This window comes from Dromiciops gliroides, chromosome 3 (assembly GCF_019393635.1).
Source record: "Dromiciops gliroides isolate mDroGli1 chromosome 3, mDroGli1.pri, whole genome shotgun sequence".
In the NCBI taxonomy this organism is placed as follows: domain Eukaryota; kingdom Metazoa; phylum Chordata; class Mammalia; order Microbiotheria; family Microbiotheriidae; genus Dromiciops; species Dromiciops gliroides.
The window spans coordinates 127,818,228-127,833,834 of NC_057863.1; the positions used below are offsets into that span (position 1 = coordinate 127,818,228).

Sequence of the window (15,607 nt, forward strand, 5' to 3'; positions counted from 1 at the left end):
CCGTATCCATGGGAAAAAAGATAGAATCTGACCAACGTAGAATTCTCATAAATGAACACCAGAGGGGCAGTTAGGTGGCACGGTGGATAGAGCACTGGCCCCTGGATTCAGGAGGACTGAGTTCAAATCCGGCTTTAGGACACTTGATAGTTACTAGCTGTGTGACCTTGGGCAAGTCACTTAACCCTCATTGCCCCACAAAAAAAAAAATTAACACCAGAAAATGCTAATCCTTAGCTTTCAGCACTCCTTTGCTACTTGCTTTCATGATCCCTGCATGGAAGAACAATAGACCTCTGTGTTTTTGGTTCATACTTGGATCTCCTCCTCACTGTGAAGACTGTGTATACGTCATCCTCTGCCCACTCAACAAGAGGGCAGAGGAGAGGTGGGGAGGACAGCATGTTGTCTCCTACCTGTGGCCGTCTCTAGGTTAGGGATACTCCCGGAATATCTGTGGGGACTCTGCCCAGAACATGACCGTGGTCCTCCTCTCAACCCTAAGAAGTGGCAGTGACCAATTCTGTCTAGCCACAGAAGGGAAGGAAGGATTCAAGGGAATATGGGGAAAAGGTTGTGAGTCAGTGAGCATGGCTATCCAGGGCTTGAAGGAAAGGGGATTGAAACCTTCTTGAGTGTGTGTGTGTGTGTGTGTGTGTGTGTGTGTGTGTGTGTGTGTGTGCGTGCGCACACACATCCATCCATATGCCCCCTTCATGTGTCCTCTTCAATATGGAAGGAAGCTCAGTCACCTTTGCAGTCCAGTACAATAAAAGGGGGGAAGGAGAAAGAAAGCAAAAGGAGAACGTAGAGGGAGAGAAAAGGCAGGAATACTAGAAATTTTAGTAGGAAGAAAACTCAACAGAAACTTTGTGCATAAATATGTAAATCAACAAAGTGCTGAGTGAAGCAAGCAGAACTGAGAGAACTTTGTGCATTGTAACAGCAACATTGTGTGATCATCAACTGTGAAAGACTTAGCTCTTTTCAGCAATACAGTGATCCAAGACAATCCCAAAAGGCTAATGATGGAAAAATGTTCTCCACATAGCAGAAAAAAGTACTATGGATTCTGAATGCAGATTGAAGTATACTATTTTTACTTTTGTTGTGTTGTTTTGTTTCTCTTTCTTGTGTTATTTTTTCCCTTTTGTTCTGATTCTTTTCTCACAACATGACTAATTGGAAATGTGTTTAACATGATTGTATTGTATAACCTATGTCAGATTGCTTGCAAGTGGCAGTAAGGGGGGAGGGAGAAAAATTTAGAACTCAATATCTCACAGAAATGAATATTTATGAAGCTATGCTACCCTTTGACCCAGCAATACCACTATGTGGTCTTTTTCCCAAAGAGATCATAAGAAGGCAAAAGAACCCACATGTACAAAAATATTTATAACTGCTCTTTTTTGTGGTGGCAAGGAATTGGAAGTTATGGGGATGCCCATCAATTGGGGAATGGCTGAACAAGTTGTGGTATATGAATGTAATGGAATACTATTGTGATGTAAGAAATGATGAGGATGCAGATTTCAGAGAAATCTGGAAGGAACTTACAGGAACTGATGCTGAGTGAAGTGAGCAGAACAGGATAACATTGTACACAGTATCAACAACATTGTGTGTTGATCAGCTGTGATGGACTTAACTTTTCTCAGCAATACAGTGGTCCAAGATAGTTCCAGAGGACTCACATGATGGTGAACGCTCTCCAAATACAGAAAAAAAAACACCCAACTATGGAATCTAGATGCAGATTGAACCCTACTATTTCTATTTTTGTTTTTGTTTTTCCTTTTTGCTCTGATTCTTCTTGCACAGCATGACTAATGCAGAAATATGTTTAATGTGATTGTACATATATAACCTATATCGGATTGCTAGCTGTCTTGGGAAGGGGGAGGGAGGGGAGGGTGGGGAGAAAAAATTGAAACTAGAAATCTTATAAAACAAATGTTGCAAAACTATCTCTACATGTAACTGGAAAATAATAAAATACTTTTATGAAAAAATGTTTAAAACTATCTTTACATGTAATTGGATAAAAGTAAAATAAAATGCTATTAAAAATAAATCAAGAGATATGATCCTAAAAAGTAGAAGGAAAGTGAAGTACTAAATCCTTGCAGAGGTTATAGAAATTTTAACAGATTTTACAAGACAAAGAAAATTTAATAATTTCTGGTGAAATAGTCTTGTGGAGTTCCAAGAAAGCACGGAAAAGTCACAAGAAATTCTAGAATGGTTCAAAAGATAATATCTGTAAGAGAAAAAAATGAGAAATAAATATTGGAGTTTATGACTCCTGGCACAGAAATTGGGTAGCTGGGTGGTGCAATGAGTACAGAGCCATGCCTGGATGCAGGAAAACTTATTTTTCTGAGTTCGAATTCAGCCCCAGACACTTACCAGCTATGTGATCCTGGACAAGTCACCTAATCCTGTTCACCTCAGTTTCCCCTTCTGTAAAATAAGCTAGAGAAGGAAATGGCAAACTACTCCAGTATCTTTGCCAAGAAAGCCCCAATTGGGTCACAAAACACTTGGACATAACTGAAAAGTGACTAAACGGCAAATTTTTTAAAAGTTGAAGTAGAATATTAGAAAAAAGTGAATATATGTTGGAGAATCTCTTCAAAGAAGCAAAAGGAAGATGAATAGGGAATACAAAAATAAACAGGAAAATCAGCAGAAGAGAAGCAAAGGCAACAGTATTAAAAGAACATGTGATTTCTATACAAACTAAAATGATTGGGATTTTAAGACAGGATATTTAGAGACAACTTACAGATACAGATTGTCTCAGAAGAGCATGACATACTTGAAAAAAAAATCTGAACACCCTAATTCGGAAAAGACAAAATAACTGCCCCAACTTCTGGATATAGAAAAAAAAAGGACTACAGGTCATCTCTAGAAAACAAGATACTTCACACGTCATGGTGGTGATGCAGAGTAAAGTAAGCAGAGTCAAGAAAACAGCCATACATGATGACTACAATAGTATAAATGGCAGAACAACAACTACTAAGAATTGGATGCTGTGAATTATAACGATCAAGCTTGGCACCAAAGAGATATGAAAAGATCCTCCCTCTCTACCACTTCTTTGCAGAGATAGAAGTGGGGTGCAGAGGACAGCATGGGTATGGAACACTAAATTTGTCAGATTTTTTTTTAATGGTAAATTTTGCTGCATTTCTTTTTCTTTCTCTTTTTGCTCCTCTTTGGGAGAGGTTTAGGATACAATGGGAAATATAACTGATATATAAAGCAAAAAGACAAATGTATGAATGACTCCAAATGTAGGATTCTCCAGATATTATACCCTCAGAACTAGTTTAGAGAAATAGGTTTAAGGGGGAATCTTGGTGCTTCTGTTGGGTTGTGTAGGAGATGCAAAGAATTTACTTGATCCAAGATGCTGGTATCTTGAACAGCACAAACGAGGACATTTCAGTAGATACTCACTAGAACCTTAAATCTACAATGTCATGGAGAAAGCATTTCTAGAATGGGCAGTTACACTTGGGGGTGGATTTAATGGTAAGGAAAACATTACCAAATAACTTGGACAGTGTCTCATGTTCGTTTGCATTTGTGAAAATCTGGAAACATTTTTTTTTGAAACCTTTTTTTATACCTGTATTCTCTCATATTTACTGTATGATTTCATGTATTATTTCCCTATTCTACTGAGATTTTTCAGATGGATTCTGTTCTGAACACTTTGTCAAATGATGGTTGTTTAAATATACTGAACTCCTCATGTCATTCACATTTTCAAGAGGGAAGCAGGCTTTGATCTGTTCATGTCTCAAAATTATTTATTTATAACGCTTGTAACAACGGAACATTGAAGAATAGAAAATGGTATTGAAAAGCCTCTCTGAATACATTTGGAATTTTAAAATATGCAATTTGGGGGATATAGGCTATTTTGATTTATGTTGGGTTTAATGTGTTCTCTAAGCTATCAATTCATAATAGTATCACTTTGGAGATAGTATGTAATCCATGTTCTCATTCCAGAATTCTTCTCCCTGTGGGGCACAGGGAGGATGGATTCAGAAATGGAAAAACCCTTGTTCTTCTTTATAAGCTACTTAATTTTCATGAGGTTATCTTCTGAAGGTTGTCCACTGAGGCACCTTTCTGAAAATTGTTCCCTTTGACTCCTCAGTTCATCCCTATGTTTTTTATACTGTCTTTTTCATCATGTGGAAGCATCTTTAGCTTTATTTCAGGATGTTTACCTTGGATTATGGATCAGGCACACCTAGTCTCCCAGTCTACATTGTCACTTCTGTGTTTGTGTCTATTTCTTTGAGAATATATTGTGCATAATAGGACCAATCATGGAGTGAGAATCATGGCATCATAGATGTGGAGTTGGATGGAACTGTGGAGGCTATTTAATTCAACCCCTTAGTTTTACAGATAAAGAAACTGAGGCAAAGGAGCTGAAAGGTCTTACCTAAAGTGACAGTAAACATTGCAGGTGGGATTTGAATCAAGTCCTCTGAGTCATTGCTCATTCCACCGTACTACCTTGCCACTCAGAATATCCAGGTTAAATTCTTTCCTCTGACACATACTAGCTATGTGACCAGGGTGTGCTAGGAAACTTTTAAAGGTGCTAAGTTATAAATAAATTCCCAGTCTATATAAATGGAGGGACTTTTTACACTGGGAGTTACCTACATGTATGAAGTCATAGAGCCAGGGCAACACACACACACACACACACACACACACACACACACACACACACTCTCTCTCTCTCTCTCTCTCTCTCTCTCTCTTACCAAAAAAAAATTACTCTTTTTCTCCAGACTTTATATATCTCTTCTGTGCATTATTTTCCAATTGATACACATTCACATCACTTTAAAATTGTGTACAACTGTACACTAGCTATACTGCTTTTGGACTTCTTTGGAATTCTCCATCTTGCTTTCATTCCCCGGGAAATTCATCATTGGGAAATATTGTTGTCAAATAGGATTGAATCTACCTAGTACTCATATTTCATCAGTACCCTCTGCCCTCCTAATTGTACTCTCTGACTGGAGAACATGGCAGTCGGCTCCAGGGTCTCTGTTTAGTTTTGACATTATGGGCCATCTGAAAGGCTCTCAGGCAATTTTAAGAGCCTCATCTCTAGAGAAAAGAGTCTCCTTGCTACCAACTGCTTTCCCTTGGAAGCAAAATGAACTTGTTGGGGAAAAACTTGGTATTTCCCTTTCTAATTGTTGTAACTATTAGGCCCCATAACACAGTAAATGAAATACTGAACTTGAAATCAAGAGCTCGTTTTGATAGCATATTCATTTGCTAGCTGTGGGGCTTTGTGACGTCTTACCTTTCTGGACCTTAGTTTCTTTATCTGTAAAAATTAGGAGGTTGAAGTCACTGACCTGAGGTTCCTTCTAGATCAAAATCTATGATGCTATGGTCCTCTCATTTAATTTGGGACGGGGGATACTGTGGAATATCCATTTGGCTGTGGAAAACATTTAGTCAAAAAATAAAGATAGGTTTGTGGGGTTACTTGTGTAGTTCAGAAGACAAAGGTCAACAATTGACTTAAATATAGCCACTTATTCAGGGTGTGTGTGTGTGGGGGTGGGGTCCTCACTATAGGGAGCTCCCCATGAAGAAATTGTCCTGTAGTTTGGTCTGCCACTAGCTATGTAACCTAGAGTTATAATAATAAATCTGTTTCCTCATTGGTAAAATGGATATGTTGATAACATTTCTCTTATGTAGTAAGGTTGGAGGGAAAATGAACTTATGCATCAAAAAAATGTACTTTGTAACTGCAAAGTGCTATGCCAGTGTGAACTGTGTTGATTATAAGTTATATCTGAAGAACTGGCAGCAGAATTATAGGAAAACAAGTTAGAATTTAAGAAATTTCCCATATATTATTTGAGGGAACTCCATGGAAAGAGCAAACAAAATCTTTTTGGTTTTCAGTCTAATAGAGGTCTAATTCTAGCAACACGTTAAGAGAGAGGGGAAAAAGAACATGTGAAGTTTGGTACTAACATGTATCAGTTGGCTTTGTTTAGCTGTGCCCCATACTTACCTTTGAGCTATTGTCCTCTGTTGACAATGTAAAGTAATGAAGAAAGCAAGCCAATCCAGCTCTGAAAGTTACTTCTTTTCACTTTTAAAGTTCTGGTTCCTTAAACATGTTCAATTTTAGGAGCTTTACCACACCCTATGGATTTGGGGGGTGAGGGGTTGTGTGTGCAAGATTGGGGGAGGTACAAAGTAAAAGCTAGAAAGACTCTCTAGAACTCCCTGTATCTGACCATAAGTGAAGGAACACTATTAAAACCATCCAGAAAAATTAGAAAGTGTTCCTTCTGCTCAGTCCTCCATTTTGGATGGTAGTTTATAGAAATAAATCCTGAATGTAAATGATAATTTGTGAGCAAAGCCACATATTTGCCTTAAGAACAGTAGAGTTTATGCAAACTGGGAGGGCCATGCTGCTGCCTTGCTAACTAGCTTATTGCTGTTTGGAGTGTGCAGTGCCTTCCTGCGGCTCCTGTTACCAATGAATTCTTAGCAACTCAACAATGGCTAGCCCTGGGCAAGGGCTGTGATGTGTGTTAACCCCAGCCACTGCTGAAAATAACATTCGATGGAAACTGGGGTAATGTTGGGTTGAGCTGACACAGTACAATCTATGTATTAACATTCTGATCCTCTTGGAATATTAGGTGTTGCACAGTCAATCATGATCCTTTTATTAAGCAATTACCATGTGCTAGGCACTGTGCCAAGCTTGGGGGAGAAAACAAAAAAAAGGAACTCCCTGGTAATTAACTCCCTGCCTTCTAGTAGCTTATATTTTAAATTATATTTCTAATTCTATAAAATTATATGCAACATGAATGTCTATGTGGATGCCCTCAGTGTCTCCAAAGTCGGTGCATCTTTAAATTTAAAACTGTGCTAAGACTTTAGTTTGTGGTAGCTGTATGTGTAGGTCTAGATGTGTCCATAGACACATACATATTTATACATACCTACACACATACATGGTGACCCCAGATTCTTGGTATATACATATACATACACACATACAGACGACACACACATATATCTGTGTATACACACAGATTCACAACCTAACCCCCATATGTATTTATGTACATACTTTATGTAAGCTTGTACATATACATAGGATATATAAATACATGTATACATATATGTATATATTTATAATATATGATATAGCATATCTAATAACATATAACAATATAAGTATGTGTGTATATATCCATATATATCCATATATATGTATATATTTTTCAAATGAATACAAGGTTGTTTGAGGAAGGAGTGCTATTAACTGAGAATTAGCAATAAGATCATATATTTAGAGCTAGAAGGGATCATCTTAGAGGTTGGCTAGTCAAATCTCCTAGTTTTTTTGTTTTGTTTTGTTTTGTTTAGTGAGGCAACTGGGGTTCAGTGACTTGCCCAGGGTCACACAGCTAGTAAGTGTTAAGTATCTGAGGCCGGATTTGAACTCAGGTACTCCTGACTCCAGGGCCCGGTGCTCTATCCTCTACGTCACCTAGCTGCCCCACATCTCCTAGGGTTTTTTTTTTTGTTTGTTTGTTTGTTTTGGGTTTTTTTTTGGTGAGGCAATTGGGGTTAAGTGACTTGCCCAGGGTCACACAGCTAGTAAGTGTTAAGTGTCTGAGGCTGGATTTGAACTCAGGTCCTCCTGACTCCAGGGCCGGTGCTCTATCCACTGCGCCACCTAGCTGCCCCATCTCCTAGTTTTTTAATGAGGAAAATGAGGTCCAGGAAAGTGAAGAGATTTGCTTAAGGTCATACAGATAGCAAGTGGGAGAGCTTGCTTTGTTCCACTAGCTTTGTGGCATTTTTTTCTGCCTTCCAAGGATACTGTGATAAAATGTACAGTTATAATTCGGTGAAGACATCTATCTGGAAAGAAGACAACAAACTGAGATGATGGGAAAAGGGACAGGGAGTAAAAGAATCATCCATCTTTAATATGAAGGTGGAAGTTGTTAAAGTAATTTGATGTTGGAAAAAACTTAAATTCCTAAGAGTTAGGATTTACTAGTTCTGTGATGAGAAAAGTATGAGGCAGAGGATATCCTGAGCTTCTTATAACAATTTAATTTTGTTACTTATTTTTATTACAATACAGCAATAAAGTGAGTATTTTGGGCATTGTGTTATGTTATCAGAATGATATAGTTTTCCTTTGTGTGATTTTTTTCAACATTTTTATTTATTTTATTAAATATTTCCCAATTACATGTAAATTAAAAAAACATTCTTTTTAAAAAATTGAGTTTCAAATTCTCTCCTTCCCTCCCACATGTGTAGTCATACAAAGTATATTTCTATATTAGTCATGATGCAAAAAACCCCCCAAACCCAACAACAACCAACCAAACCAAACCAAATCAAATTCAGATAAAATAAAGAAAAATAATTTAAAAATATGCTTCAATCTGCATTCAGACTTCATCAGTTCTTTTTCTGGAGATGGATAGATAGTATTTTTTATCATGCATCCTTTTGGATTTTCTAGGATCATTGTATGATCAGAGAAGCAAAATCTTTTGACAGTTGATCATCCTTATAATATTATGTTTACCGTGTACAATGTTCTTTTGGTTCTGATCACTTTACTTTGAATTTGTTTGTATCAGTTTTCCCAGGTTTTTCGGAAACTACCTGTCTCATCATTTCTTATAGCATGATCATAGTACAATTTGCTTAGCCATTCCTCAATTTCCAGGTTTTTGCCACCACAAAAAGAGCTGCAATAAATATTTTTGTACATATAGGTCCTTTTGCCTTTAAAGAATCTCTTTGGGATATAGACCTAGTAGTAGTATTTTTGGGTCAAAGGGTAGACAGTTTTATAGCCCTTTGGGAGTAGTAACAAAGTATAGTCCAGAATGGTTAAACCAATTTCACAACTCTACCAACAGTGCATTATTATATACTATTTTTTCACATCTCTCAGCATTTTTTCTTTTTCTATTGTGTTAGCCAGTCTGATAAGTGTGAGATGTACTTCAGAGCTGTTTTAATTTGCATTTATCTAATTCGTAGTGATTTAGAGCATAGCCTTGTGTGAGAAATTAATTATTCATAATGAATTTCTGGTGGAACCCAGAGATCAGTCTCTCAGTCAGTTCTCTTTCACCTTGAAGGATACTAGGGAGCAAAAGAAATGGAGACTGTCTAGCTCAGTGAAGGACTGGTGGCATCAAACCACACGTAGATAATGGACTTTGGCTTGAGCAACTTCAGTGAGGGTCTTTTGCATACTTTTCCCTGATGTCATCTGTAGAGTTCATTTTAATGTGGACGACCTTCAGATCACTTCAACCAATGGAATTGAGTGATGCCAACCAATTAACTTTGATCAATGTATAATGACCTGCCTCTATCAAAAGAGGATTAAAAACCTTGGGAAGAGGCCAGAAGCTCTCTTCGCTCTCTCTTTTAGGACAGCATAGGTCTTGTAGGTCTTCTGAACTTTCTTGGGTGTCTCCTTGTCTCTCTGGGAGACAGCATGGATATTGTGGGGCTTTTCTCCTGCTGGAGCTAACTGCCATGCTGAAGCTATCACCCTGTTTTCTCTACCACATGGCCTGAGACCTCATGAGTAAGTTAGGAAGACTCCTGGTTCAATCCCTTTACTGATATAATATTAATAATTAATATATGCTTTCCCCAAACTGATAGCAATAGTAATTATTTTAAAACCACTTGATTTCTTCTTCTGAAAACTGCCTGGTCATATCCTTCCACAACGATCAACTGGGGAATAGTCTTATTTTTATGAATTTGCCTCTGTTCCTGATATATTTGAGAAATGAGACATCACAGAAATTTGTTTTAAATTTTTTTACAGTTTCCTATTTTTCTTCTAATTTGACTGTCTTAGTCTTTTTTTTTTACAAAATACTTTTTAATTCCCTGTAATCAAAATTGTCCATTTTACTTACTGTGATCCTCTTTATTTCTTTTTTGGTCATAAACTCCTCTCTTATCCATAGATGACAGGTACATTTTTCCATGCTCTCCGAATTTACTTATGTACCTTTTATGTCTAAAGTTTATCCATTTTGGCCTTATTTTGGTATACAGTGTGAGATGTTGGTCTATACCTTCTTTGTCAAAAGCCTTTTCTGTATACATTGATATGATCATATGATGATGATGATGATGATGATTATTGATATGGTCAATTATACTTATAGTTTTCCTGATATTGAACCAGCCTTGCATTCCTCGCATATATACAACCTTGTTATAGTGTATATGATCTTTTTGAAATATTGCTGAAATCTCTTTCCTATTGTTTTGTTTAAAATTTTTATATCAATATACATCATGGAAATTGGTCTGTAGTTTTTTCTCTGTTTTGGCACTCCCCTGATTGTTTAGGTATCAAAACCACATTTGTTTCATAGGATGCTTTGGCAGGACTCTGTATTTAACCTATTTTCCAAATCCATTTATATAATATTGGAACTCCCAGTGAAAGTACTTTTTGAAGAAACTATTTGACTTCTTCCCCCATAATGATATTTTTTGTGCCTTTTGTAGGAGAGAAATTGTTGTTATTTGTCCTTCATTCTCTAAGAGGACCATGACATTGGGGGTGATGTCATGACTTTCACCGAATTGCATTTAAGTGAGGGAGGGCAGTGCAAAGTCACCAACTTCACTCTCTCCTCAGGGCCATCTGGGTTCAGTGACAAGATACAGCAGGACCACTGGAAGGTGGCCCCGGATGTTTAGGCAATTGGGGGTTAAGTGACTTGCCAGGGTCACCCAGCTTGTAAGTGTTGAGCTGAGATTTGAACTCGCACTTCAGGGCCAGTACTTTATCTCCTGTACCCCTATGCTGACCCATGAAAGAAATGAAGTATTTTGAATTCATAGAAACCATTGATCTCTGTTGGTAGGAGCATAAGAAAGCCATTCATCTGGTTCAACCCCCTAATTGTACAGAGTAGAAACTTAAGCCCAAGAAGCTCAAATGATGAGACATAATTTGGACTCATGTTCTCACATTCAGAGCTTGTGTTCATTCCGCTGTCCAAACCTCTTTAAATCTAAATGACAACAACAAAAAAAAAACTATACGTTGTCTTTTGTGTTGTTCAATCATTATCATATCACCTTAAGCACTTATTAAACCTCATTAAGCAAGAGAGGAGTAACATGTCTTAGGGATACAGAGTCACCTCAAGTCCGGAAGACCTGGGTTCCTGCTTTTCTTTGACACATTGGCTATATGACCCCCGGAAAGTCCCTTGGCCTCATAATACTATAAGGCAGTGGTGTCAAATTTCTCAGGTAAAAACTTTAGGGCTCCTATTATCTGTACACATGAGGATCTTTGCAGCCACATGCTTACTTAGTTTTACAAGGTAATATTGTCTGTTTTATTGCATTTTTAATTTATTTTGTTAAGAGATTGTCATCTCTGCTCTAGGACAACCCTCCAGGAATAAAAATGACAGAGCAAGTATGAGTTTGTATTACTAGAGGTGATTCTTCACCCTGGTGAAAAACCATAGTCTCCCCTCCCCTAAAGAAGCATCCTGCTGTGCTGGCTGCCATGGAAATATGGCTACAGGACTTTACTTTTCAGGTTTCTCACACATAGAGAGAACACAAAGCAATAAATTAATGTCTTTGAAGATAAGATTTCCATCATAGAGAGAACAAGGGTAAATTCATTATTGGGATGAACACATGATGGTCGAAATTGGTGGTCATTCGAGGTGGTTTGGCTTTGGCTATTCATAATGCTAATATGCTCAGAATGAATTTTGCTCACCCTTTTTTTAATTGTGCTAACATAATTGTTCTTTAAGTTGTATGTAAAGCATAGCAACTATACTCAACAACAACAACAATCCAAACAACCTGGTGGAACAAAGGCAGAATGACGTTAGGGTTTCATGACTTGTGAAAAACTGCTCTATGTAACTCCAGGCTTCCCTGAAGCACTTTTAACAGCTGCCAGGAGAAAAAACTTGTCAGGGTGGACTTTAGTGCCCATTCTAATTGTCTTGTTCTCTAGAATTATATTTAGAAATGTGAAACCAAGAACACATGAGGTCTGTTTAAGCCCAGCAAGCCTCAAAGTCATTCTTCTAAGAGATCAATCGCAGACAACATTGTTCTACCAGTAAGAGGACCGGACCCCCCCCCCCCCCCCCCCCACTTCATGTTTTCTCGGGACAATACTCAGATTTTGATGATTACTATTTACCTGTCTCCCAGGGTTCTGAGATTTAATGACTTAATGCTCATTACAAAAGTGTGGTGTTATAAATAGATATTAGAGGACCCAGCTTCACATCCTGGGAATGCTTTTTTTATTTATTTGTGTAATCTGAGGCAGCTAAAGGGTGTAGTATTTAGAATGTCTAAACTGAATCAGGAAAAACTGTGTTAAAATCCAGCTTTAGATACTTATTGGTTGTGTGACCCTGGATATATGTCATTTGTTCTATATTTGCCTCAGTTTCCTCATCTGTAGAATGGGGAAACTAATAGCACCTACTCATTTTTTAATTTTTTAAAAAAATTATTTATTATTATTATTATTTGCAGGGCAATGAGGGTTAAGTGACTTACCCAGGGTCACACAGCTAGTGTCAAGTGTCGTGGTTGGATTTGAATTCAGGTCCTCCTGAGTCCAGGCTGGTACTTTATCCACTGCACCACTAGCTGCCCTGAGATCATATTTTAAAAAGATATATTAATGATAGCTGTTACCTGTGGCAAATCATTATTTCTGGGCATCAGATTCTGCATCCATAAAAGGAGGGGTTGATCTATATCACCTTCTGCCTCAAATTTTGTGATCTCTGTGCTCTTTAAGGTACAAAAAATGCCAGATCAAAATATAATTTTCTAGATTAAGACAATTCCCCTGGTTTTAAAATAGTCATGTTTTATCCTCAATAAAAATAATTCTCTAATGTTTTTAAACAATGGCACTTTTTTTTTTTTTGCGGGGCAATGGGGGTTGACTTGCCCAGGGTCACACAGCTAGTAAGTGTCAAGTGTCTGAGGCCAGATTTGAACTCAGGTACTCCTGAATCCAGGGCTGGTGCTTTATCCACTACGCCACCTAGCCGCCCCCGGCACTATCTTTTAAGTGAAAAACAGCTAGGATGTAACCACTTCCCTTTATTTTTTAATCTCTCCTCCACTTCAGACTCTGTTACTAATATAACATCTTTGCTTAGTCAACCTGCTGCAAGAATAATTCCTCCTCTCTCTTTTAAAAGTCTGTATAGAAAGAATAATGTAGCACATTCTTACTTGCCATAGATACTAATTGTGTTCCCAGTTTGGGATCTTGCTGTCATAGTCACAATAACTGTAGCTTTGTTCTCAGTAGGCTTGTTCACAGTAGTTATTGTGCAACGTAAATGAGTGCTGTTGACTAGTGGTACATCTGTGGCTGAGAACATGTAGTCAGTTTAATTTGCCTGGCAAGCAATCAGACCATTACCAAATCATTTCTCTGTATTAAGAAAAGTATATAGTTACAAAGACCTATTAATAGGGATTTTGGTGGGGGAAAGTTGGGAGAATTTCTAATAATGGTAATAGTAATAATAAAAACCCAGACATTTAAGATATGAGGATGACTCCCTGATGTTTTCTGTGTTTAAACCTATTTTTGTTGTCATTTTGGGACCAGTGGTGTATTTGGAGGTAAAGGATCTCATGGTAATGTCATGCTAAGAGTTGTCAGGTCTTTGTAGTGATCAGATCAAGTTGTACTAGTGTTTGTCTTAGTTTTAGTCCTTAGTTGTAAATGGGGAACTTTGCCAATAGCACCAAATTACATATTGGATCACTGATGCGAATTAAATGTCCATTAGAAATTGGGCTTAGATTCAAATTTCTCCCTCTCCTAAAACCTGTACGCTTTGTATATATGCTGCCGAAGTGAGCACGAAACCTTTAGGCTTTGAAAGTGTGACCATAACAAATATTGTGGCTAACTTAGTTTTCTTACCTACATCAAACAAAAAATATGTTTATATAATCCATCCATGTAATTTGGTGGTAGCAGGAGATCGATGAACTCCTCTTAAAGCCTGTTTTTTTATGGAGGGCTAAGAACTTTCCAAGTAACTCTCCATTTTCCACTAGTAACTCTACTTATTTTTTTTAAAATGATATCCCTTGGTGGTCTAGTCTCATTCCCACTTTTCTCCCTACCAACTTTGAGCTTTCTTTTGTGTATTGTCTTTGCCCATTAGATTGTAAGCTCCTTGAGGGCAGGAGCTGTTATTTTTCTTATTTGTATCCACAGGGTTTAACAACATGCTTGTACTTATTGAATGTGTCTTAGCAAGAGTGAAAGGAAGGCTTTTTTTTTTTTTTTGTATGCCACTTATAAGCCCAAGTTATGTTTCCTATACCTTGGAAACAGAGTATTACCAGTTGGGGGAAGGAGGGAATAGTTATTTGTTGGAAGGGTAGAAAAAAAAAATCCAGTGCACATGAAGATTTGCACAGGAAAACTAGATGATCTGATTGATTCCCCCATTTAAAGTAAAAATACATGTTATACCTAATATTGATTTAGTATAGACAGTTTAATTTCTGGCCTAACTTTAATGGATTCACAAACATCCTCTGTAGTTACCCTAGTTGGCAATTTTTTTCCTGCTTTTCTGTTTTTCCCCTCTGTACCTCCAGCATTCAGCATAGTGCCTTGAAGATAGCAAGTGCTTCATAAGTGTTTGCTGAATAAATTGAATACAAATTATGAATGTTTATTTTTTATTATTTAACTTACTTTTCTCTGATAAATAACTAAGTTATCTTTATTTTAACAGCATTCAGAAATACCAAATAAAATAATTTGTTGTCCTTTGCTTTTAGATTAGTTAACTTTCAATAATTTTATATCAATGTTAATAACTGGCATATTTACTGCTTTAGAATTTTTAATTCTTTATATCAGTTATCACACTTGAACTTTACAACAACTCTGTGGGAGGTATCATCTCCATTTTACAGGTAGGGATGCGCAATCTCAGAGAGCAGTGACTTGCCCATGATAGCACAACTTTTTGTTTTGTTTTGTTTTGGTGAGGCAATTGGGGTTAAGTGACTTGCCCAGGGTCACTTAGCTAGTAAGTGTTAAGTGTCTGAGACTGGATTTGAACTCAGGTCCTCCTGACAACAGGGCCGGTGCTCTATCCACTGTGCCACGCAGCTGCTGCAGATCACACAACTTTTCAATGTCTCAGTTAGAATTTGAACTCAGTGTCTGGCACATAGTAGGTGCTGTATAAGTGTTTTGTTTAGATTGGATTGGTCTTCCTGAATCCCATTCTCCCCCATTGTGCCATGCTGCGTTTCAAGATAATCTGAGAGTGAATGAGTAGAAAACTATTTTTTAGCAATGTAATAGCTGTCAGCCTTTAGGACAAAGAACATTTTTTAATATTATGGAATATCTTTATATGTTTGAATACTCATCTTATGATTCTCCAAAGTTCTTTGTGGAAATGGATATTTTATGTTA

The 15,607-nt window shown here is 37.3% G+C and overlaps 1 protein-coding gene across 2 annotated transcripts in view; it reads left to right on the top strand.

Moving 5' to 3' along the window:
- Window positions 1–15,607, top strand: part of SLAIN1 (SLAIN motif family member 1) — a 76,120-nt gene that overhangs the window by 27,006 nt on the left and 33,507 nt on the right. The window lies entirely within an intron of this gene.